The 26,134-nt window shown below is 45.1% G+C and overlaps 1 protein-coding gene and 2 long non-coding RNA genes across 4 annotated transcripts in view; 1 reads left to right on the forward strand and 2 right to left on the reverse strand.

The window, feature by feature from the left end:
- Positions 1-26,134, forward strand: part of NRXN3 (neurexin 3) — a 1,799,700-nt gene that overhangs the window by 446,850 nt on the left and 1,326,716 nt on the right. The gene's annotated exons all lie outside the window — the stretch shown is intronic.
- Positions 11,632-15,307, reverse strand: LOC145513650 (uncharacterized). The gene is made up of 2 exons (XR_014059619.1): positions 13,381-15,307; positions 11,632-11,923 (listed from the first exon to the last, which is right to left on the reverse strand). It is a non-coding gene; the product is annotated as an uncharacterized LOC145513650 (long non-coding RNA).
- On the reverse strand, positions 17,041-24,689 carry LOC145513645 (uncharacterized). Its single transcript, XR_014059614.1, has 2 exons — positions 24,198-24,689; positions 17,041-17,463 (listed from the first exon to the last, which is right to left on the reverse strand). It is a non-coding gene; the product is annotated as an uncharacterized LOC145513645 (long non-coding RNA).

The following is a 26,134-nucleotide window of genomic DNA, read 5'->3' on the forward strand; positions in this document are numbered from 1 at the left end:
CGGGCCTGTCAACTACTGCTCTGTGATGTTCCCGTGGCATGCGTGGTGGAGGAGGGCCCGGGGCTAGAGGCTGCGGGTGCCCAGCGGCTCCGGTGGCCTCCCCTCTCCTGCCCCCCGACCTCCTCTCCATCCGCAACCCCCACACAGCCCACCCCAGCAGGCCCTGGGCACCGCGTGCTCCAGGAGTGGACAGGGATGTGAGGCGGTGTCTGTGGTCAAGGGGAGGACGTGTGCTGAGCCCCGGGAGGCGCCGATTGGCTGGCGGTGAGGTAATGCAATGCAGTCTAAATGTGGAAGCGGCAGCCCTGGCGTCCAGGGCGTGCCTGCTCCCCGGCCAGCCCAGTCGGCCGCCGGCCCAGTCTGAAGGACAAGGTCTCCGAGGGGTTCTGCAGACCTCAGGGGCCCTCGCTGGCTCACAGGGCAGGGTCTGTGCGCCAGAGACCAGAGGCAGCATCTGCGAGGTCATGATGGTTCCCTGCCCCTGCACCCACTGCAGTTCTGACCTCTGCTCTTAAACAAACAGGGACCTCCTAGCAAGGGTGTGTGATGAGGACGGACTGGGCTGCCTGCACGGGTCGTGGTGAGTGGCAGTCAGGAAGGCTGCTGAGGACCTGGCTGGTTTCCAGGGCAACCGACAGTGTAACTCCTTAGATGATGTGGACGTCCCTAAGGTCTTTCCTGGGCACCCCTGTGGGTACATAATTGGGCCAGCAGTCTACACCCGAAATCCCTATTCCAGCCCACTTCCTAATACTAAGTGTCAGCACCAGATTTAGCCATGAAGGATTGAGGGATTCCAGAGGACACTGTGGGCTATGCTTTCCGTCTCTTTTATTCTTTCCTCTTCAAGGACAGAGCTGGCCTCTCAGGAAAAGTTTTCCAAGGTTTAGCAGCTTCCAGAGATCACAGTTGGTGCTCAGCAAATACTGCAGGTCAATTGACTAGTCCCTGAGTATCTCCTGTGAACCAGTATCAGGTGTCATGGGAGCTATAGGGACATGGGACTTGCTCTTGAGGAGGCCATTTAACCATTTATTCCAAAAATATTCTACACTATTTGCCCTGGGCCTGACACAGTTCTAGGTGTTTAGCCTATGATGACAGACAAAGGAAAGTCCTTGGTCTCTTGAAACTAACATTGTGAGGGGCGATGCAGACAGAAAAGCGGGAGAGCGGAGGTGAAAGTGAGGGAGGATAAGGAGACTGAAGGTGGCTAGAATAAGGCTACTTGGAGGTCAGGGATGACCTTTGTAAAGAAGTGACATTTAAGCCAAGAGCTCAGTGAAGCCACAGTGAGAGAGAGGATTCTAGGGGCAGAGTATTCCAATCAGGAGGCCTAACTGTGAGACCAAAACCACGCCAGGGCCAGCTCGGAGGTTTCAGGAACAGAAAGGAGAGCAGACGAAGGGGAAAGTGGTATGTGGGAAAGGGTGGTAAAAAGGGCAGTGGCCAGATCTTGTAGGCCACAGCAAGTAGTTAGAATGTCAGACTTCGGGGAGGTCACAGAGATGCATATCCAAGGATAAATGTTCTCGCTATTCATGACAACTTCTGCTGGGTCACCCAAGGAGAGGCAGAGACTGTTAATGGGCTACTAAGTCCTTTATATTCACAGTGAAGTCCCTGCTCTTCTCCTGGGTGCACAGTAATTCTTCTGGGACAGAGTGGCAGTGCCTTGTAGGAGGGGGCAGCTGGAGCAAACTCTGCCTGAGGGAGTCATCCTCAGTTATGTATCATCTAGTCCAAATCTGTTCTTTCCTCCAAGATAATATATGATTGGATGCTTAGTTTGATTCAGACCTCATGCTCAGCCTGTATATACACCATCTCATTTCAGTTCAGTCGCTCAGTCGTGTCTGACTCTTGGCAACCCCATAGACTGCAGCATGCCAGGCTTCCTCAGGAAAGTCGTAGAACGTAGGTGGTATAATTCATATTTGACAAGTGAGGAAACTGAGGCTCCAAGAGATAAGAGAACTCTCCCAAGATGGCTCATTGAAGAAGAGATAGAAGTAAGGTTCAAACTCATAAGTACGGACTTTTGGCCATCTTGGCTGGGGATGAATAGCCCAGGAAGTACCTCCTAGGGCAGGGGTAGGGATGGGGAGAGAAGGAGACAGAAAGATTGAGAGAGAAGCTATATATATATATCATAATATCATGAATTCAACCAAGAGGAATTTTGCACCCCAAGGGGATGACTGGCAGTAATATCTGGAGACAGTTTTCCTTGTCACACCAGGAGGCGGAGAGGGAGTGCTACTGACATCTAGTGGGTAGCAACCAGAGCTGCTGCTCATATCTTGTGATGAACAGGGCAGCTCCACAACAAAGAACTGCTGGACCCAAACGTTCATAGCACTGAAGCTGAGAAACCCTGATTGGAGGTCTTACAGGGCAAACTACTCTTTCCTTCTTCCCTCTTACTTATATCAGTACCTCTGCCCTAGGGGTTACTGCCACACAGTATTTCCAGATAGTGAACTAACATCAGAATGGTTATTTGTGGTTCCAGGGGCATGGTGCTTTCCCCCACATCTCCTTGCCATTTAAGCTGTCGTCAGGGAGACGAACAGCTAGGTCTCGGGGTGAGAGAGCCCTGGAGTGGTACTGCAACAGTTTGAGGGAAGGCGTCAGTTAACTGTCTCTACTGTGGTTTTGCCACCTGTGAAACGGAGGTGACGAGACCTCCTCCAGCTACCTTTCAGGTCTTTTGTGAGAATTCTACAAGACAACAGATGTGAAAGTGCATGCTTGAAAGTACTATATGAATGTGTTATTACTAATCCTTATACCACTAGTCAAACGAAACCATCATTATTCTGCCTCTGACAACACCGATCTGTGGAACCATTAGAGTTCTGTACGTTATGTCCTAAAAGAGCCGGAGAGAGAGCTGTCAGGGGCCTGAAGAGATGGCTCACAGGAAAGCAGCCGGTGAGACACCTGGGAATTATTAAAGTGAGGTGGGGAGACATGTGGCTTCTTATTCAGTTACTCAGTTGTCCTTTGTTCACTTTCTTGCATCACGATTACCTCTAGATGTAATATAATGACTTTATTAATAAAGTTGTTGCCCTCTTCCCACCCTTGTCAGAGCTCTGAGGGCGCAGTCGAAACAGGATAATTAATTAATGGAAATGAAGAGAAAACAGGTCCCGTAATGGCTATGAAGATCACATGGCAAAGAGGGAGCTGCAGAAATTTCTGCTCATGTTTGATACTGGCCAATGCAGAGGAGGCCGGGCAAGTCCTTGGATTTCAGATCAACAGGCAGAATATCTTGGGAGGACCCTCTTATTTCTCTTTCATCCTGAAAGGCATAGAAGATAGGAGAGCAGCATCTGGACCTCTCTCTGAGGCAGCCAGCATATTGCTAAAGAAGACTGGGGGCCGCTGAGGCAGTCTGGGATGCTGTAACCTGTGTGGGATCAGCCTTACAGAAAAGGGCAGAAAGAAAAGTTAGCTTAGTGGTCTGACTTCAGGAATATGTAGATGAGTCCCCTATGGAAAATCTCTGACCTGTTCACTGGTGTCTGAAATTCCTTTAAGAGGGTAACTCTTCCCTATGTGTTATTAAAGATAAAATCCTATTCTTCTAGAGATAGAGGAGTTATACTGTCTTAAATTTATCCTGAAGTGTACTGTATGATTACAAAAACTGAGAAAACCCTTTCCCTAACTCCATGGTTTGAGTATGGGTCCTAAATAAAGGTTGCTTTGCTTTGCCTGAGTATCCAAATTAAACTGGCTATAACCACACACCTTCCTTGGGATGTCACTGGTTAACAGTGTTCTCATGACCCTAAAACCTTTCACTATTTCTTTTTGGGCATCTGAATCTGATTGCATAGGACTTGATGAATTCCCTGTCTTTTATTTCACCAAGAACCCTGCAGAGGCTCCCTGGGATAGGGGAAAGAATATGCCAGGGACCAGTAGACCTCAGGGGTAGGCCAGCCTTTGCCATTAAGGAGTTTGACCTTGGGCAAGCCATGAAAACCCTTTGGGCCTTAGTTCCTTTGCCCGTTAAGAGGGAGACAGGGATTAAATATCCAAGGGACTTCCTTACTATAAGATTACAGATTGACTTTTCTTCATTTTGTTTCGGGAAGCCTCTCCTTCATTGCCACCATCTTTTAACCCAAGTCAATATTTTCTCATCAGTCTGAGTCCTTTCTAGAGAATAGAAGTTGTGGCCATGATTCGGGGAGATGCAAGGGGCGTTCATGGCCAAGGGGATGTAGAGGGTGGCTGCGGTTCAGGGGGATCCAAAAAGTGCCCGTAGTCCAAGGGGTTGCCTGAGACAAGGAGGGGCAACAGGGTCCATGAGTCAAGAGGCCATGACTGATCCTTCTTGGCAGGTTGTTGTCATCCCAGAAAGACTCGGACAGTGGGTTACTGATGCTGACTTCCGTGGATTTAGAAGCAGGATCTTAACACTCACCCTTGGAGAGGCAGAGCTCCAAAGGTCACTGGCTCACAGCTGTGGGCCAACTTGCATCGACAGGTTGACAAGATAAAGCAGAGGCTGGACAACCGTACAGAGTAGCAGACCCTGAGTTCCACGTTTTCATGGATAATTACCGTAGCCTTCAATTTTAGGAACATGACTCCTCTTTCAGGTGATGGAACCAGGGCCCGTGGAGAGCACGAGACTCTTTTGCCCTCTAGTGGCTGGAGTGGAGCTGAGTGCACAGCTTCTAACCTACAGTTAGACTTCTGTTGGTTTGGTGATGCAGCTGAGCTTGAGCCAGGGTTCACAGAGCCCCCAGGAACACAGAGCGTACCAGGGGAGCTCAGGGAACCCTTTCAGCACCCCTCCTGACTTGAGATGATGCAGAGGGCATACCACCCCTCCTATTTCTGCAAGCAAGATTGGCTGCACAAAAAGGTCTTGGTTTGCCCAGAGTCAGCTGCAGAGCTGCAGTGTGCTGGCTTCTTCTGAGGTCAGGTGTCTGTGTTTGGGGGGTGGCTAAGGCACCTGGAATCTTCTCTTAACAGTCACACATTTGCTGTGTCACTTCTGCTTCGGTTAGATGTTGTCTCCTGCAAACGGATATCGTTATGTGGTTTTCCAGTTAACACTTCCCAAGGGGAGCTGGTTAATATGGATGAGGCTTTTTAACATTTGGCTTTGAAAAGAGGGTTCTATCCAGTGACAGCAAAAGGAGCCAGCATCTTAGTAACTGGCTAAGGATTGCAAGGGAGGAAGGCAGTCTGGGGGCTCTTGTCATTGCGGGGCACTCAGGGTTTTTGCAGAATATATTATCATGGTTCAGATTTTAAATGCTTTTTCAGGTAAAATTGAAGGTGGGTCTAGGTGGAGGTTATTCCAAGAAGGCTAGTACCCTAGACACTAATTGCAAAAAAAAAAAAAAAAAAGAAAAAAGAAAAGTGAATAAAAAGGAAAGAAATGAATTGCTGAAGGTCATATGCATCTTGTTGACCTGGGGCTTAGGTAGAGCGTTCTCAGTAGGGTTTCCTTACTCTGACTTTTGCCCTTGGCAATAGACAACTAAATAAGAGGATTGATTTATGGAGAGGCCGAAGAATGTAGTAGGGGTGAATGGATATGCAATACGACCTCTACTGCCAGGAGAGTCCAAAAGTCCGGGAGGCATGGTCAAGGTGACATTTAGTATGCCACTGCCCTTGTCCTTGGGCCAGAAATGCCCAAGGACTGAGCAAAACTGCTCTTTAACTTCCCCTCAACAGTATAAGCCAGGGAAAGGGAATGGGTAGAAATAAGACATTTCATAGTGTTGAATAAGAGTTCTATGAAAGCACAGTGGCTTTCCATCAATGGACTTTGGAGTGTAGTTTATACTGCAAAGCTATTGAGTGTTCAAATGATCCTCTTTTAGAGCATGTTGCAATTCTTCCTTTGTAAATGAGGAGCTTGGGTTACCTTTATTACTTTACGATAGAAATTCAATCTTAGTTTTCATTCCCTACTCTTCCCATTGCACAGTTAAGGTACCTTCTAAGGACAGTTTACCTCCAAGGATGCATTTTATACTGGAGCCTGTGCTCCTTTCCTGCACACTTCATGTCTTACAAGCTTTAGAATCACCCTCGGTTATTTCTTTTATTCACACTTCTCCAGCCCCCATTGCTACCCCAAACATCACCAACCTCCATTTCAGTCATTCACTCAGTCCTGCTGACTTGTTGTTTTTACAGCCTGAGATTAGGATTTTTTAGACTTTATTTTACTGAAGTATAGTTGGTTTACCATGTTGTGTTAATTTCTGCTGTACAGCAAAGTGACTCAGTTATCCATAAACATATTCTTTCACATATTCTATTCTATTATGGTTTATCACAGGGAATTGAATATAGTTCCCTGCACTATATATTGGGACCTTATTGTTTGTCCTACATACACTAGTTTGCATCTGCTAATCCCAAAGTCCCAATCCATCCCTCCCTCCCCCCTCTCTCCCACTGGCAACCACATGTCTGTTCTCTATGTCTGTGATTATGTTTCTGTTTCATTGGTAAGTTCATTTGTGTCATGTTTTAGATTCTGCATGGAAGTGATATCATATGGCATTTGTCTTTCTCCTGACTTACTTACACTTCATGTGATAATCTCTAGATCCCTCCAAGTTCTTGCAAGTGGCATTATTGCCTTCTTTTTTATGGCTGAGTAGTATTCCATTGTGTTATAGGTACCACATCTTCTTTACCTGTTCATGATATTAGTTTTTAACCAGATCACCCTATTTTCACTCTATGCAAACATCTCTCTAACTTTGGAAAGCCCTCGTGCGCTAACATACCAGGGATACCTGTGGTGATTCTCAGGTGTTTGCTGGGACAGGGTTAGATGTTGAGGAAAAAAGAGGTGGGATGTGCAGGGGGGGATGGGACCCCATGTGGGGAGACTTGATGGGTGGTGGTGGGAAGATGGGTGCTGCCAACTGCAGGCTGGGCCAGGCAGTGGATGGCAGGAGGTGACGTATGGGACTTCTGGAAGCTCTTCACTGCATATCATACTCTCCCTTCTCAGCTCACAGATGGCTGAAGTAACACCTTTAACGAGAGATTCAGTGATGGGTACTTTAGGGACAAGAGAGGGAGAGGCACATAGGAGGAGTGTATGGGGGGGTGGTCTTAAAGGAAAAACTCGCTTACTACTCAGTTTTTTCCCGCATTGATCATGGTCCTGCATGCCTAGGAACCACTAGAATTTGACCCACTTCTTACCCAGCTTTCATGCTCCCAATCTCGTTGTTACACAGCAACACTTGGAGAGCAGGTGGCTCCTACCAGCTGGTGCCAAAAGTGCCCCAGCTTCAAGATATTTATATTTCACTCACGACAACCTTCCCAATCACACATGTTGTGACAAAGTCAGGAATGTGATCGCTTGTCCTTTCAGGCCTCCCTTCCTCTCCTCCAGGTAACACTGGCCTCCGTGTTCATACCTGATGACAGTGCTGAGCAGCTTTACAGGTGGATCTGCTTCCTCTGCCTTTGGCTTCTGGGCTGTCTGATTGCCCTCCGCTCCTTTCATTCCCTGGTAGAGCTTCACTTCTTTTGGTTGCTTATGAAATCCTTGTGCTCCTGAAGATTCTGCCCTTGGCTTCCCTTTCCTTCTCCTGTAATCTTCATTCTGGACAAGTTCAACCATCCTCTCAATGCTAATGAGCCTCAGCTTCAAATTGCCAGCCCCTATTCCCTTGTCCTGGGCTTCAGACCAGCTTCCTATTAAACACCTCAACCGATTTGCCCCACAAGTACCTCAAATAACACATCTAAATCTAAACTCATTCTCTGCTCCACAAAAGTTGTGTCTCTGTTTCTCAGTAGAAGGGTAGAACTGAATGGAGAGAATGAAAGACTTCATTGACTCTGTCACCTGATCATTACCTATACTTCTTCCCCTTGTTCATCCTATCGACCCCTCTGCCTGTTAACCTCTAAGTTGCCCCCAGGTCTTGGAATTCTACTGCTCAAGTATTTTTCTAGGCTGACTCTACACTGCCCTCATTCAGGGTTTCATCAGTTTTATTTGTCCTTTGACATTTGCCTGACTGTGTCCAGGAGCTGTGAAATGTTAGTCTCTAAAAGAAACTCTGAATACAGTTTTTAAACAAAATGTTAGTTTAATAGAGTCTGTATTCTTACACAAAGTCTTCAAACACACTATTCCAGTATCACGAATGAGTACAGGAAAGGCCAGCAAATACCTTTTAGTGGGTTCCTACTTTAAAAGGGGCTTCCCAGGTGGTGCTAGTGGTAAAGAATCCACCTGACCATGCAGAAGATGCAAGAGATGCAGGTTCAATCCCTGGGTGGGAAAGATCCCCTGGATTAGGAAATGGCACCCGACTCCAGTATCCTTGCCTGGAAAATTCCATGGGCAGAGGAGCCTGGCAGGCTACAGTCCATGGGGCTGCAAAGAGTCAAACATGACTGAGTGAGCACATAGTTTAAAAGAAATCCATCTATGAGATAACACACTTCCTGAGGTTCTCAAACAATGCCTGGGGCCTTTATTTTTGGTCCTGCAGTAACTTTGTGAATAAAACACAGAGCTTCTTCATGATAATTTCCTAGTATGGTTAGCTAATGAGCTAATGAAGGTAGTCCTTCATGAAAGTTTTTTGTCTGTCTATAACCTGAAGAGTATTGATACTTTGATCCTTTTGGCACCCTCATCTTCCATCTTGGCTCCTTCTACCAATAGGTGTAGATTCGTGGATTTCTTTTAAGCTGTGTGCCCAGTCTGTCAGTCATGTCTGACTCTTTGCGGCCCCATGGACTGCCCCATGCTGAAAAGTTTTATTCCACTCGTGCTCCTTCCCATCTGGGTTCCTAACATGCTTGGCTGAATTCTCCCCTCCTTGGGTTTCTCTTTGAAGATTAAGATCAGAAAATCTGGCCATTGAGAAGTTTGGGAAAATGGTAGCTGTTACTTGGGAGTTCCCATTCCCTGGCTCGGGATGGTGTTCACAGGTGGACTCAGCTTTAAGAGCTGCTGTTCTGCGTGAATCACGATGAAGTCATCTGAGATGAGCTGCCGACCGGCATTGCTCATGAGGAATCTCAAGGTCTCCTGTCATCCTCCTTTCAAACACTCACAGTGATTAATTCTATAGAAATCACTCTTGGTGCTTCACCTTCAGAAAACAATTTTCTTTTTGAATACATATGGGATATAGAGGCTTCTGGCCAGGAAGAAAAAATCAGGTTTGCTTTTCATATCAGCTACTTTCTTTAATTCCAAAGAAATCTACCTCCAAAAGCAAGCAAAGTGTCCTTCTCCCACGGAGAAGGTTGTGCCTTAGGTTTTAGAGCCTCGTGCATCAGGCCTGCTCGCCTCTCTTCTTGGCCTTCTATTCAGGTCACCTGGGTTCTTTCCTCTTTGCTGATGGCAGGGACTGACATGAGTGAGCAGGGTTGACATGGGAAGGAAAAGTGAACTGTGCAGCTGTTCTAATTCTTCGTTTCTGATACATCACTGTGGGTCAGTGCAGCTTTTGTTGAGAGACTAGTAAGCTGAGGAGGAACCACAGGGGCTCTAAGGTGTCTCCAGTTTTGGGAAGATCATTTTCTGGTCTGAGTTGTGGTCCCACCTGTGTGTGTCTTGGGGGAGGGTTTATACCCAGAGGGAGTCAACCCCCTACTCTGATCGCTCATCACCCTGAACCTCTGGCTAGGGCTAGGAGCATTGAATGCCATTCTGAACCAGCCTGGTGTCTTTGTGGAGTCCTTTGAGTAAAGATAACTCTGGTCAAATCATAAACCCACTGTGGTGCTCCAAGGGGAGAAACTCCTTCAGAATGACCTTAGCTGCAGAAGGAGTCAAATGACCACCTCCCTTCATCCATGGCCTCAGGTGGGAGTTAGGGTCAAGGGGCATCAGAGCCTGCAGGCCTGTTCTGTACTCAGCCTGGGGTGACAAGGCAGCAAGTTGTCATTCTGGAGTCTTCCAGTTCCAAATTCAACCATTCATTTGCAGTTTTTTGCCCCCTCTTTTGAGGGGTAGTGGGCAGTAGACTTAAACACACACACACACACATACACGAGAATGTCCAAATAAAATTGCTAGAAGTAGCATGCCCTTTGCCCTTTGCCTATCCCCAGGATGCCCAAAAGTTTTCTCCATTGCCCCTTATTGCTTTCCTTTAGCCCTATTTGTTCTTATGACATTAAAGCGCCTGACTACCTACTTCACAAGGATCCTCATTTCTTTATCCATCATATTTTCTTTCTTTTCTTTTTTTTTTTTAGTCTTAAGGTCTGCAATCAAGAGCACTTTAACTGAAATCTTGGGCTTCCTGCAGCAGCTGTGGGAGTTCCCAGCCAACTGCTTTGTCCTCTGAAGAATAAATTCCCTTTGACAGTGCCACTTGTCAGAAAAACAGAGCCAGGGTAGAGGATCTTACCGATAATTCAGGAAGTGAGAGGAGTTATTGGCGGGTGGTAGGGGAGGACAGAAGATGGATTAATATTTTTTGCTTTATCGCTTGGCATGTTAAACTTAATTACATTCCTTAGGAGACCTCTAAACAGTCATAATTAGGAATTATGATAATAGCCACTGTGGCCTTACACATGTTCATTTTACTGCCTGCCTCTTTGTGACTGTGGGCTGTGATTAATTCCAATCAACATCACTAGGACAAGACCTCTCCCTGTCTCCTGGGACCTTTTTGACTTTGGATGGCCAACCTCAAGGGTCAGGAGCTCCTAGACTAACCCCACGAGCTAAAAAGAGTGCCCTTCACAGATTGCATGCAGTCATAGGAAATACTGTTGGCAGTGTCAGTCATGGTGATGAAAATGAGAATTTGGTCCCAGATTTTATACTTTCTCCTCTTCTGCCTTTGCTATGAATTTCTTTCTTTCTTTCTTTTTTTTTTTTGGTGAACTTGAAAATATCATTTATTCATTTGTTTTGTATAGAGAGGAAGGAGGGTTACCAGGATAATCCTCATGCTTATAAGTTGATGGTACAGAGGGATAACCCCACGAAGAGTGTGAAAAGGAAACCTCCTAATCAAAGGTATCGGTTAAGTACCAACTTCTGTAATAGGAAACTTAGTTTTAAATCGAGGCAACATCCTCTTTAGCATTTTTGAGATCTGTTCTCCTTTTGATCATGAAGGCAAAAAAGTGCAAACTTGCTTGCTTTTAACACAGCTGCCTGTCATCCCTAAAAAGGATTTGAGAGATCCTTTGTTCTGTTGATTTTATTGGAGAGGAGTTTGTGTCTAGAGGAGATAAGGCATTAATTGGGCAAAGAGTCACAGCATCTCGAGTGCCATTCAGAGGCCTGCAACTGGCCATCTCCAATGGTAGTATCAAAAGAAACCCCTTTGCCCTTAGGCTGGTCAGCCTCAGACACTTATAACAACCCCCCACTAGCCCAGTTTAGAATGACAATATCCATGTTAAAAGTCAGCCCTCAACCCTATTTTTAGTACCATCCTTACATCGTGAATGTTATGACAGACCAGAGGCTTGAATACCAAGTCCTACCTCTCAAGACTCTCATCTCGAAAGATATTCAAGATCAGATTCAGAAACTACATGGTCCTGAGCTTGGGAGATTCACAGTCAAGGCTTTTCTCAGAACCCTTCCCTAAAATCATGCTTCTAAAAGACACAGTATCAGGCAAAGGATTTTGATTTTCTTTCCTCTACCTCGTCACCTTCCACCCCACAAGTTGACTCGGAGTTGTCTCTGCTGCTTCTAAGTCATATTCTTCCCTGAGGCTCAAGAGGGACTGTGCTGTATTTTGATGAGATGAGTCACCTTCAATGTCACTGTCCTCACTCTCCAAGAACAAGGAATCAGTAGTATCTTGATATCTAATTGTAGAAGTTATAGCACTTCCTTGGAGCTCTGAGGAAAAAGCTGAACTCTCACACACAGATTCTGCTAGAAATAGATGGCTGTGTTCTATAAAAGGAGAGAGAAATTCTGTTTGAGTGATGCCATTGGAATGTCTAAAAGAAATCCAGAGGGGAAAAAATAATCCAAGTGAATAATATGTATTGGGTCTCTGGCCCCTAATTTGACATTCAGGTCAGATCAAAACTAACCCTGTGAGATCTTGGAATATAATGTCATATAAAAATGCTACCAGGCAAGGAGCTTTATTATACACAGTAGTGAAAAATATGGGAGGCACTGTCTCTGGGTATTTTTCTATAAAATGTTTACTCATTTCACAGCCTTTACAAGCACAAGCTAAAAGTGCTATGTTTAAACACCTATATTTGTTGGGATTTCTTTTAAAAAAATAAACAGAAGAGTCAGATTTCACATGTGGTAAGTGGTGTAATAGTAAATCATATTTGACAAGTTGGGAAAAGCTTCAGTTTTCATTGGTGTGCAAAATGTCTACATGTAAAGACTGGCTGCTGCTGCTGCTGCTAAGTCGCTTCAGTCGTGTCCGACTCTGTGAGACCCCATAAATGGCAGCCCACCAGGCTCCGCCATCCCTGGGATTCTCTAGGCAAGAATACTTGAGTGGGTTGCCGTTTCCTTCTCCAGTGCATGAAAGGGAAAAGTGAAAGTGAAGTCGCTCAGTCGTGTCCGACTCTTAGCGACCCCATGGACTGTAGCCTACCAGGCTCCTCCGTTCATGGGATTTTCCAGGCAAGAAGTACTAGAGTGGGGTGCCATTGCCTTCTCCTGGGCTCACTATTAAATGAACGTGCTGCCATCAGCTTTTTAAAAATACAAAATTATCATGCAGGTCAGCACATGGAATCTTTATGTGACTGCAGGGGTGTGTGTGTGTGTGTGTGTCTGTCTGTCTGTCTGTCTGTCTGTCTGCATGCTTTTAATTCCTCAGGATTAGTGGAATGACAAAATGTGTGAAGGAAGATAGACGGTGACTATTTTAAGCAGCACAAAAATGTGAGGTGGAGGATGAAAAAAAACAAAACGATCAAGCAGGAAGAGGGACACGGGTATAAGACTAGAAGAAAAGACGAGTTTCTTTAAACTAGAAAAATCAAAGGGATGTCTTTTCCCCTTATGGCAATAACCACTTTTTTCTAGGGCTGTATGCATTAACACCTAAAAAATAGATTTGCGCTCTAAATACAAGCTGTCTCCAATGCATATCTTTGGAATTATTTTCCCCTCTGATTCCTTTGTGGTCTTATGACAAGGCCGTACCCTCGTCTGACATTTTTAGTTAAGAAATACCAACCTAAGTTTTCTTTGATCATGCTGTTTTCCCTTGCCTGGAGACTCTGTTTCTTTCCCCACTAGCCAATTTTTACCAGTCTTCCAGACTAGCTCAGCTGTTTCACCACCCTGTCTGTCTTTACCCTCCTCCTTAGCCTTGCTGTGTTTGCCGGCTCTGTATTCTGAGATCATGTTATATTTGAATGAATACTTACTGTCTCTCCCATGAGGCTGCTAACTACTAGCCCCAGAAGGGGACGGCCATGGCTTGTTCCAGTCTGTATTCCAGTAGCCTAATGAGATGTCCTAGGTGTCCACTAAATCTCTAAGCTCAAACGTATTAGCAGTTTAATGTTCCAGTCCTCAGTGAAACTGAGGCTTACTTTGAGAGGAGACAGTCAACTAGGGGTCATTTCTTGTCTAGCCTCTGACCATGTGTTTACAAGGGGCTTCCCTGGTGGCTCAGTGGTAAAGAACCCGCCTGCCAATGCAAGAGATGTGGGTTTGACCCCTGGGTCAGGAAGATCCCTTGTAGGAGGAAATGGCAACCCACTCCAGTATTCTTGCTGGAAAAATCCCATGGACAGAGAAGCCTGGCGGGCTCCTCCATGGGCTCACCCCTGGTGGGCTACAGTCCATGGGGTCACAAAAGAGTTGGACACTACTGAGTGACTAAACAGCGTCTTGACAGCCATTGTACGCTCTCTGTTGCAAAGTCAGAACGAGTCCTTTTCCGCAAATGGAGTAAGCTCTTGTTGGGGAATAAAAAATATTATAATGACAGTTTTTCAGTAATGTGTATATCTGAGTGTGGAGACCAACGCCGTGGTTCTTTGTTTATTGAGGAGGAAGCGTTTCCCTTAAGGTTCCGTGGCTCTCGGTAGTTATCATTTCCTGCTTCCCATCCTCCAAGGATGGGTTCCGTGAGATTCTGGTTGGCATGGCTAGAATTTTTACGATCGTAGTCACATGGTCTGCTGGGTCTCAGGCTGCCGTAAGCTTTTGTGAGGAGGTTTTGATAGGTTTCTGAGGTGTGGAAACCTCCCCCCCTCTCAGCTTGGGGGGAGCACTGCTTTCCCGCACCTCAGGGTGCCCAGGGATGTCTCTACTTGTGCAAAGCATTCACTGCAGTGGCATAATTTTATTACAAGAAGATCAGTAGTTTGAGGCTTCAGAGATGAATCTTAAAATAGGAATTCTCCTGTTAAGATTCCGTGGCTAGCATTCTATCCTCCTTGCCTTTTTTTTTTCTTTTTGAACTGGCTCCTTTTATTAATCCCCAGGGACCAAAGTCTAAGAACTCAGGCAGGACAACTGCCTCTTTAGGCAAACCTGAGCTCTGGCCCACTGTTCTGAGATGGGGAGCTTGCTTCCTTTCGCTCAGTCCCCTCCGTTCTCCTGCAGCCATGAGGATTCTGCAGGTCCTCCTAATTGCCTCTTTAGGTCAGTTTTGTTATTTTCCACTTTACTATATGCATTGTGCTAGAGGCTGAGGATCCAAGGCTGTAGCAGGCAGAGTCCTTTCTTAGTGACCTTATCATGGAGTGCCTTCCCATCAAATCTGTTCCTATCAAATGTACTTTGAGTAAAACTAGATAGTTGCATCCTGGTAAGTAATGGTGTATCTGGGCATGCTATGATGCTGTTCTCCAGTTCAAGCGTTGGTTTGTGTTGAGGTTTCTGTGACTGTGTGTCTATTTAAGGACATAGAAGTCTATCCTTCTTATTCATGCCCTCAAGTATTCACAGCCACTCTTTTACGAGGGGACATCTTTGGCCTAACATTTGTAAGATGCTAAACAGCTGGCTTGCCAACAGTCCCAAGGGTTTTCTGGGAATTCTGAAGCAAGTATGAATATGGCTGTTAGCTGAAGCTTGAAGTTGGTTACAATGTAAGCTGTGGGAAGATTTTGCTCTTAAGCCTTTGAAATGAAAAATAGAGACAGGAGGAGAAATGGCCCTTTGCTAAGGGAAAAATGTTGAGGCATAAAAGGCACCAGAGACAAGAAACAAAATTTGTAGGATGTTGGTGGAGGTGCTAGTGGTGCTGGGTATGTATTGGATGGGAGTCACCTGCTTTCCGTTGGCGTGAGAAGTCACACTGGAGTCCTTGATGTCAGTCTGAGATGTCAAAACTCCCCATCTAGTTGTATTATGGACACCCTGACCTGGAACCCACCTTCAGCACAAAGAGATGTGCTACCAACGTTGCCATCCAAAGCCACTATGTGGAACCAATATATCCCAGATGTCTCTGTGTATTCAGACACTTCTCTTTCCTGTTTTTAAACAAATAGATCCACTTCTTTATGTACGTATGTATGTATGTCCATACTTATGTACATACTGCACTGAATTCTCACTAGTTGGAACATGGTGATTGACAGGGAAGTACTGTTTTAGGAGATCTGGTGTGAGGTGTAGTGTGGGAAAGGGAACTCTTCTTATTGATCCCTTTGTCACTGATCAGTTAGTTGTATCGATGTCTGGGAGGGAAGTCAGAACAGATTTAGAAAATAACCTTATTTCTTTGTCAACTGAGATGGGTAGCTCATTCAATCAGTAATCAGTTATGACAACTGACAGTGTGCTATGACATAAAAGTGAGTGGCCCAGGCATGGTTCCTGACCTCAAAGAACATCACAGCATGATAAGACAATACTACCATAAAGGTATCGGGGACCAGGAACACTTGGAGAAGAGGCATCTGACTTAGACCGGACTTCACAAAGGTGGCCTGGAGGAGATGGGGCTTGAACTGTGTGGTGAAGGATGAGGAGAGCACAGATGGACAGGGCAGGAGGGAGAGGAATTCCAGGAAAAGGACTGAGCATATGGAGGCAGGCAGCCATCAGCATATTTGGGGGCTGTTGGTGGATGGGGACCACAGACACTAAGGCTGCTTTGGGGGAAGTGACTGGGGATGAGGTTGCAGGGGACAGCAGGGGCCAGATCACAACGGGAGTCAGACCATGCGGGCTTTGAATGGCTCTGTTAGGAGTGGAGGTTCATCTTGAAATTGACGACTGGGGTCTTTGATTGACTTAGGGGAGGAAGATGACCCAGTCCTATCTACACATGGGAAGATCACTCTGGTTGTGATTTGGAGGAGGAAGTGGTTAAGGACAGGATGGTGGTGGGGAGAGGTCAGGAGATAATCTCAGTGAAAAGGGGTGAGGTGGCACATGTGACGGTGAATCTAAATCAGGATTCTAATGAAAGATGCTGTTAGTTAAACTGACTGTGTATGAGGATGCTACAGTAAGCCAGGCCCTGGGAAAAGCAGTCAGACTCCTTTCAAGTTTGGAGTGAAAAAAGGAAATGAGTAGAAGCTGACAAAAATCTGTGAGGTTCCTATATCCTATGAGTCAGTATAACCTATAACTTAACGGTTAAGCAATAGAGCTTTGGAATCGGACAGACTTGGATTTGATTTCTGGTTTGGCCTCTTATTAGACATGACCTTGGGTATGTTACTGATCCTCAGTTTTCTCATCTGTTGAATGGGGTAATAATATAAGAATGCATATGTTAAGAACTTTTTAGTACCTAGTAAGTGCTCGGTAAATGACCACTTTTCTTTTCTTTTTTTTTTTGGTAATTTGTAATTAAAAGCCAGAAATGGGAGGTTGAGGTAGAAAAGGCATGGCAAAGGGGTTAATGGGGCTTGAGTTGACAGCAAACTAAACTGTGGTCTCCTTCTGACAGCTAGTACACAATTTTCAGGGCTCTTGGAAAAGCAGATTCATGTAAGATACAGGTAAAACTAGGGATCCCCAGGGAAGTATCGATAAATTCACAGCCCTGTTTACCTCCCACTGTGTAATGGGAAGAGAGGGAAAGAAAGAAAAATGAGAGGAAGGAGGGAGACAAATTACGGAAGCGTGAGTTATATTTAGGAAGACAGAGAGGTGGATCTAGTTTCTTAGGCTTTTTAAGCCTCATTTAAAAATCACATTCAATTGCAAACTGACAGTCCATGTATCTAGCATGCAGAAATATATATTTTTTTTAAGTTGAGCCAACATTTAACAATTGGAGATTTTACTCAAAAATAGAGATGCCTGGATTCTGCTGTTTTTTTTTTAAATCAGAAGATCTGGCCAACCAGGTTCCTGTTCCTCCAAGGGCACAAGAGCCGTTGGCCCCTCTTAGGGGAAGAGTCAGTTGTCTCATTCTCCGCAGGCCCATCCCTGGGGTCTGTGCTGGTCACTCATGCCAGCCTCACCTCTCTTACACGTCACTAGACCCGTTCAGTGATTTCTAAAGTCCCACATAAATTTCCAAATTCATCATTCTGTGAAGAAAAAAAAGAAAGAGTTTTTGAAGAAAATATACAGATTCTGCAGAGCCCAGGTATGAATGTCTTACATGAAACTGGTTTTTCTCTTCTGAATGCCGACCATATTCAGGGGTCGAAAACCGTTCTCTAAGAAGGCGGGTACCAGGGGACAGGTGAAGCGGTGGGTGGGGGAGAAAAGGATGGAGCCTGTGATGAGAGGAGGAATCTGTGATGATCCCAGGATGTCTGCTGCGCCCCTGTAGGACCTGAGAGGCCCTGGGGCGGAGGGTCTGCTGCCTGGTGAAATGAAAGTCGCTCAGTCCTGTCCGACTCTCTGCGACCCCATGGACTGTGTAGTCCATGGAATGCTCTAGCCAGAACACTGGAGTGGGTAGCCATTTCCTTCTCCAGAGGATCTCCTCAGCAATATAGATGGCGTTTTTGAAAATGGCTGACGCGTCAGGCGCAGGCCGGGCTCTGCGCTGGCCTTCCTTCCGTTGCAGCCCCTGTCCCCCGCCTCCCTCTCTCTGCCCCCGACACCCCGTCCCCCAGCAGGACTTGCTTCCCCTCCACCTGCCTCCCCCTGGCTTCCCTGGCAGGTTCACCGAGAAGCAACCGGGTCTCCATGGCAACGTGAAGACAGCTGAAAAAATGGCAGCTACATGCAGCTGCCCCTCATTTACTATCGACTCTGGCACTGACAGAGCAGATAATGGGCAATAACACACCATTATGTTGTGGGAAAATGAAATGCTTCAGCAGAAGGCTGTCGTGCTGGGGGATTTATTTGTTACTGTACCGGCACAGATTTCTCGTGACTTCCCTTTCTTTTTATTCCTCCTTTCCCATGGCAGAGGTTTTTTCCCTCTCTCTCTCTCGCCCTCAGTTCTTTTCCAGCCCTCTCTTCTGTAGCTTCTCTTTTTGTACTTCTTTACATTGTCCCTCCCTCTTTTCTTCCCCCTCTGAATCACTTATGAGTGTATATAAAGCATAGTATACAGTAGTCAGATCAATTATTTGCATAATGACTTACAAGTTACAAAGCATTTTCAATTACCTTTTTTCATTTGGATGATGAGACAGCCATGTGAGATGAATAGTACTTGGGTGCTGATATTTATTTTCCAGATTTTTTTTTAAAGGGCTCAGAGAAGTTGAACGACTTGCGCAAGGTCAGATAAGCAAGGTAAATGTCAGAACCTTCACGTCAACCCAGATTGCTTGACCCCTAAAGAGGGTTCTTTTCTGGTTACTAACTGGAAACTTTAGAGTTACCAATCCCTACTCACGTTATTGGGGTTTTGTTTTAATTAAATTATCCTCAGTCCCAGAACAAGTCCCCCAGGCATCGGGATTTAGAAGGAAGGTCTTTAGATCTTGACTTTAAAAGCCTCTTGCGGATCTTGCCTGCCTGCCAGTTGGCCTTGGGTTGTAATGAAATGTGGATCATGTTTGTTTTTGTTTTAATTTTTTAAAATCCAGTGTACCTCTCTCTGCTCATTACCTATCATTGCATCATTATGTAATCGTGTAATCTTGGCACACAGAAGGGACACAGTGTACTCTTTGAGTTGAAAGTCGGGGCATTTTGGGGGTGTCAGCTCTCCTTCTTGCCAAAAGATCACACGGTAAATTGAGGAACAAGGAGCATGACTGATGGACTTGGAGTCCTTCTCTAAGCTGTTGCCATTGCTTAAGATTTCTTTCTTACATCTGCATACAGCGTCCATCTTGTCTTGAATATTATTTAGTGGACCCACTCCAGTATTCTTGCCTGGAGAATCCCAGGGACGGCGGAGCCTGGTGGGCTGCCATCTATGGGGTCGCACAGAGTCGGACACGACTGAAGCGACTTAGCAGCAGCAGCAAAATGTAGCGAGATCTGTGATCAAGTTCCTGAGTTCATTTGGACTTGAAAGGTTTACAAATAAAATAAGAATGGATATTCCAATTATGTTTTTATTTCTGGTAATTGTGACTGAGGAGAGAACTGAATAACGTAAAATGTCTATGGGCCTCTAGAAGAGGTATAATATAAATAATAAATATAGTGGCTTTTTAATCCTAGCAAAGAGTGCTTTGTGCTGATAGAGAGCAATGCTTGTATTTCACAGCAGAAGTTTTTAACCTAGGATCTCTAAACTCCTTAAAAATGGATGCAAAACTTTTTATGGACAAAGTGATACAGTGTAGTGGCTCATCCCACCAGCTTTGGCCATACCAATGTCTTTGCTGTGCCACTTGCCTGGTCTGTAGCTTTGGAAGAGTTACGCTCTGGAGGTTTTGGATTTTTCAACTCATCTGTAACTCAACGGTTGCTGTTGTGTATTGTTCCCATTCTATGATTTTTTTTTTTCTTTTTTACATTTAAAAAAATTCCTGCACACTGAGTCTCTTCCTGCAGTTTCTCTTCTCTGGCAGGCATACCCATTTTTAGCTATGGAAACTCAGATAGGCCTCTGGCAAAATGCTTTCTAGGTGGTAAGGAAGCTAAGGAAACCAGGCTGCTGAAATTGTGACAGTCCTTGGATGCTGCTGCTTGGTTTCAGTGCCTGTGTAGTTATTTTCCTGTGGATAGTTCCTTAGAGATAGAACCTGTGGATAGAACCTTCATGTCGTATCATGCAATCATGGACTGTTAGAACCGACAGGAGCCAGAGGTTTTTCTATCTACTTCTGCAGACTCTCAGGCCAAGTCCTCCCTGCATGTAGAGCAACTCTGTGGCTGAAGACCTGCTTTGCTAACCAACCCCCTTGCTCTCTTGTCTCTCTGCCCCCTTTAATTTGCTTGACTGTTTGAAGTTCTTAAAGGGATTTACTGCCATCCTTCATCGAAGGGTGGTATACTCTAACAATAGAAAACATATTTATTCAGTGTTTATACTATTCCAGTCGTTGCAATTTCTTTTTAAAAGGCAGACACGGCTGGTTCGTAAGATGAGTGCCTTGGGGATTGAGAAATATTTGTAAATGTTTTATCACTTTAATAAATTTTAAAATTAGATTTTAACATTTAGAAGAGTGTTCAGAAATTGCTCCATTATCTGATTTTTTGTTCATTATTCAAAGAAATGTGAGAATAATAAGCCCCTTATCTAGCTATTGAAATTTTGGAACTTCAAGACAATCATGAATCTAAAATTAGCAAGATAAGGGGACACAACCATTAAACCAGAAGGAGAGTTATCTCATGACCCATGTGCCTTCTTCCATAGGAAAGACCTGGAATTAGCCAGAGAACTTGGACTTACTTTTTTTTTTTTTTAATTTAAGTGGCAGAAAATTACAATATCGTGTTGATTTGTGCCATACATCAAGGATATGTCCCCTCTCTTTTAAACCTCCCTCCCACCTCCCATCCCATCATACCCCTCTAGGTTGTCACAGAGCATCTGATTTGAGCTCCCTGTGTCATACAGCAAATTTCCATTGACTATCTGTTTTACATACGGTGATATATGTTTCCATGGTACTCTCTCAATTCATTCCACTGTCTCCTTCCCCCACAATGTCCATAAGTCTGTTCTCTATGTCTACATCTCCATTGCTGCTCTGCAGATAGTCTCATCAGTACCATCTTTCTAAATTCCATATATACGCATTAATATATCATGTTTGTTTTTCTCTTTCTGACTTGCTTCACTCTGTATAACAGGCTCTAGGCTCATCCACCTCATTAGGACTGACTTAAATGTATTAGGACTTAGTTTTTATATCAGGCAGAAGAGCCAAGAGCTGGACTGGGACAGCAATTAGAGTTAGTGGAGAATGTTGGAAGTAGTCAAACCTGCTGTGAGCTAGGAGAGCAACAGCAGGGATGGAAGTGCCCTGGGGGAGGCCATGGAAGGAAATCCTAATAGATTCAGGATTTAGGATTCTGGCCCAGGGCACCAGGTCTGTTGAGCTTAAGCGAGAGTATCAAGAGAACAGGAGAATCGAATGTACTCTGAAACCAGAGAAGCATACACGGAAATCTCAGAGGACTCAACATTTCTTAGGGGAACAGCATTTCTTAGAAGCTTCATTAAAGCATCAGTGAAATAACTGATGTTCATCAAGATCCTAAAATCCTAGACTCTTTGGTTTGAATGGATCTTAGACATCATTCAACTCTGGGCTACTCAAGCTGTTTCCTATAGGTCAGTGCTGTCCATGGCTCTTTATTACTCATCCACGAGAATGAAATATAGAAGCTGAGAGGAGCCGTTAAGACACTTTGATAGTTGCTCCCTGTTGGGATGTATCCAGGTTAGCGGACTGGTTTTGTTGAACAGGGTATCGACGAGTCAGTGTTTTCAAACTCACTTGGTGAGTCACACGTGGCATGAGCTACTAGTTTTTTGCTGTTCCCATGTACTGGTCTGGATTGATTGGGAATTTAGGGACAAACAAACAAAAACTAAAATTGGTTCCTTGCCACGAAGACTTTGCAAATCCCTGATCTCATTAAAGAGCCTGTTTTATATATGAGAAGACAGATGATTTATCCAGTGAAATCTAGAAAGATAGTGGCAGAAACACGATGATACTCTAATAACAATTTTTTTCAATTAAGCAAATTATGTCCAACATACTCTATTTTCTAACACAAGGAAAGAATACAATATATTTTAACAATATTTCTTCAAAAATATTAAACGTTTGAAATCTTTGGGCTTTTAAAGGTTTAATCTATCATCCACAGAATCCACCAAGTGAGGTTTTGCCTTCTGTGTAGACACAATTATCTCACCCCATGGAAAATGGATTTAACACTCAAACTTTGTTGTTCTCTTGAGGCATTGTTTTGTTTCTGGGAATTATTAAAAACTATAGGGTCATGCTAACTGGCAATTTTATGGGTCAGTTTTGCCCAAGGCTCTCTCTAATAGTGAGCTAGATACTAAAGGAACTCTTGTGGGTCCTTATGATGCAATTTAAGGCACAATTTGTAATAATAGTCTAAATGGGGGCTGCACAGCTAATGGAACTCTAGGGGCCTCATAGCATGTCTGAACCTCCTTCAGTGCCCACTTTATTCCATTGAGGGGTGTGGACCCAGGGATAGCAGAGCCTAGGTATGCCCTTTGGACACCCCTGTACCCACTACCATGAGGTTCAGAGACAGATCACATAGTAAACACGGACACTTCTCCCGCTGCCCTGCTTAGGTTAGACTGGTTTTCTCTTATGAGTTGAAATTTTGAACCAGCTGAAAGTAGATAATATCATGGTGGTCACACCATCACAAGGATAACCATACCTCACCTGTAAAACATTACACTTGTATCTCATTGGTTCCCCACCATAATCCTATAGGATTGACAAGGCAGCTACTCTTAGATCCTTTCTTAAGAAGAAGGACAATAAAGGGCTCAAGGAGATGAAACGGATGCTGATTTTATCCTTCAATGCAAACTCAGACCCACCCACACATGTCCTTCTCCATTGTCACTGTCCACTTCTCTGCCACCATCGTCTTGTCACCTGGACGTTTGTGGAAGCCTAGCAACAGTCTCCTTGCTTCACGCTTAGCCCCTCCAGTTGATTGTTTACATAAATGTCAGAGTGCTTTTTTTAAGTATAAATCATACCATATCACTGCAAGTTTAAAAGCCTTTCATGGTTCCTATTTCTTTCTTTTTTTTTTTTTAGAATAAAGTCCACACTTTGTGACAAGGTTTGCAGAGCCCACCATGCTCTAGCACTTGACCACCTCTGCAGCCTCATCCCATGCTATTCTCCACTCACTCGGGTCCGTCGGTGCCATTAGCTTTCAGGCTCCTCAGGCTCTCTTCTGCCCTTGTGAGTCTCTTCCCATCCTCCCCGAGGCTAACTTGTGGTCATTTGCAGACTTCACTTTTAATTCTGCTGCCTCAAGAGGGCATCCCTGAACCTTCCGTCTCAAACAGCCTGGCTCACTTTCTCTTTGTTCGTATCCCAGCCTGACCTTGTCGAGGTGGACATCATTTACGGTTATGTCCGCCTGTGAACCTCTCTGTTTGAGGGTGGTTTCCCTCACCTGACTGCAAGGTTGCTGAAGACAAGGTTGCTTCTCTGGTGGCTCAGGTGGTAAACCGTCTGCCTGCAATGCAGGAGACCCGGGTTCGATCCCTGGGTCGGGAAGATCCCCTGGAGAAGGAAATGGCAACCCACTCCAGTACTCCAGTACTCTTGCCTGGAAAATTCCATGGACGGAGGAGCCTTGTAGGCTACAGTCCATGGAGTTGCAAAGAGTCAGACACGACTGAGCGACTTCACTTTCCCTCACCTGACCGCAAGGTTGCTGAGGGAACTTGGCAGGGAAACTTGGTTTACCAGTGACTGTTCAGCCCGTAGCTCCCTGCCTGCCTCAGAGCCAGACCACTATACGTATTTGTTAAATAAGGAGGGGATGATGGACCCAAGAAGGCACCGATGGGTGAGAGTGGTGTGAGATGGTGCCGCTCTACCTCTGAAATAATTCCTGATTCCCTCTGGTTTTGTTCTTGCTGAGAACATGACCAAGGGTTTCTGGCAGAGCCTGTAGCTGGGCACACAGTGGGAGCTTAATACACATCCGAATACATGAGTCAGTGTGTAATGAAAGAGCAAGTGGTAAGCATGGATCATGACAGACCCCACGGCTGGGCTTCCTTTGTGCAGATGGTGCTAGAATGCCCCAGTCTGCAAGTTGCAGTGCCCTCCTCCCCGCCTTCAATGGGCTGGACAACCGCCCCTTCCCCCGCCACCTGCACTCACGGCTGCCCTTGAACCAAAGAGCCTCTGACCTGTCATTGTCCCTTTCTCTTGCCACTGCGGAAGTCTGTTCTGAGTGAGGAAGCAGCTTGGTTATAAAACAAAAGCCCTGGTGTTTTTCTTTTCCTGAAGAATACCATCAGGGCGAAGGCTATGATTAATACACATAATTGAAACAAATGGCAGCTAACTGCAGAAAACCATCTCCCAGCTGTTGGAGGAAGGAAATTGCTGACAGCCGGTCCCCATTGAGTGGCTACCCAATGAGCTGAGCTGCTAGGAGCAGCGAAGAATACACATCACCCTCGCACGGCCCTCCGGGGCTGCTGCTCGGGCCAGAGCGGCCCCAAGGACTCTGGCTCCTGTGTGAGCTTCGCCTTCCAATTGTGATGTCATCGGTTCTTGGGGCCGGGGCTCAGAGCGGGGCTTTCTGTGTCTGGGGGATGACTCGGCAGGAGGTGGCTCTGTCCTGCAGGTCCGGCTTTCAGAATCCTTCTCTCCCAGGCAGCACTACCGCAGACTCCGGGATGAATCTCCTTATAAGGAGAGAAGATGCTTCTTGACCTGTTTCACGGTTCTTTTCCCTTCCCCTTGTTCAGCCATTCTCTGGTAGCAGGGTGGGGAGACCGGTGGGCAGCAAGAGGATTTGGGTTCTTGCTTTCAGTCTGCGTCTTGATCCTGATCAGACCTTTGACCTTCTGAGGCGCAGTCTGTAATGGGAGATATTGGACTGAGAGATCTCTGTCCTCTTAAGTTTTAAGAATCAATGATGGCTGCTATCCAAAGGTCTACAAGCAATAAATGCTGGAGAGGGTGTGGAGAAAAGGGAACCCTCTTACACTGTTGGTGGGAATGCAAACTAGTACAGCCACTATGGAGAACAGTGTGGAGATTCCTTAAAAAACTGGGAATAGAACTGCCATATGACCCAGCAATCCCACTGCTGGGCATACACACCGAGGAAACCAGAATTGAAAGAGACGCGTGTACCCCAGTGTTCATCGCAGCACTGTTTATAATAGCCAGGACATGGAAGCAACCTAGATGTCCATCGGCAGACAAATGGATAAGGAAGCTGTGGTACATATACACAATGGAATATTACTCAGCCATTAAAAAAATACATTTGAATCGGTTCTACTGAGATGGATGAAACTGGAGCCCATTATACAGAGTGAAGTAAGCCAGAAAGAAAAACACCAATACAGTATACTAACACATATATATGGAATTTGAAAGATGGTAACGATAACCCTATATGTGAGACAGAATAAGAGACACAGAGGCATAGAACAGTCTTATGGACTCTGAGGGAGAAGGTGAGGGTGGGATGTTCTGGGAGAATAGCATTGAAACATGTATATTATCATATGTGAAACAGAACACCATTCCATGTTCGATGCATGAGACAAATGCTCAGGGCCGGGGCAGTGGGATGACCCAGAGATGGGATGGGGAAGGAGGTGGGTGGGGGGTCCAGGAGGGGGAACACATGTAAACCCATGGCTGATTCATGTCAATGTATGGCAAAAACTATTACAATATTGTAAAGTAATTAGCCCCCAACTAAAATAAATAAATTTATAAAAACTAAAAAAAAAAAAAAAAGAATCAATGAGAAAAACAAAGTATATATATATATATATATATACAGATTGTAAGTGTATATATATATTTATATACTTTATCTATGTAGATATTTATCTCTTACCATCTTTCTCAGCCCACCATTTGACAGCACCCCAAAAGTTATGTGGTCCTTGTGTCAGTGTTAACATGTATCTGGCTAAACTCATACCTACTTCAGGTACAGGATTCTGTGAACACATAAATCAGAAGCCAAGAAACCTGAAGCCAGACACGCTCAATGCACGCAAGCTTCTTTAGGCTACCATGCCAGGAGTTAACACATGTACTTTGTTTTGTCCGTGTCAGAATTTTCTCATTTATTCAAGTATTGAACATGTAT

The sequence above is a fragment of the Giraffa tippelskirchi genome, chromosome 7, assembly GCF_054371585.1.
Source record: "Giraffa tippelskirchi isolate mGirTip1 chromosome 7, T2T-mGirTip1v1.2.pri, whole genome shotgun sequence".
NCBI lineage: Eukaryota > Metazoa > Chordata > Mammalia > Artiodactyla > Giraffidae > Giraffa > Giraffa tippelskirchi.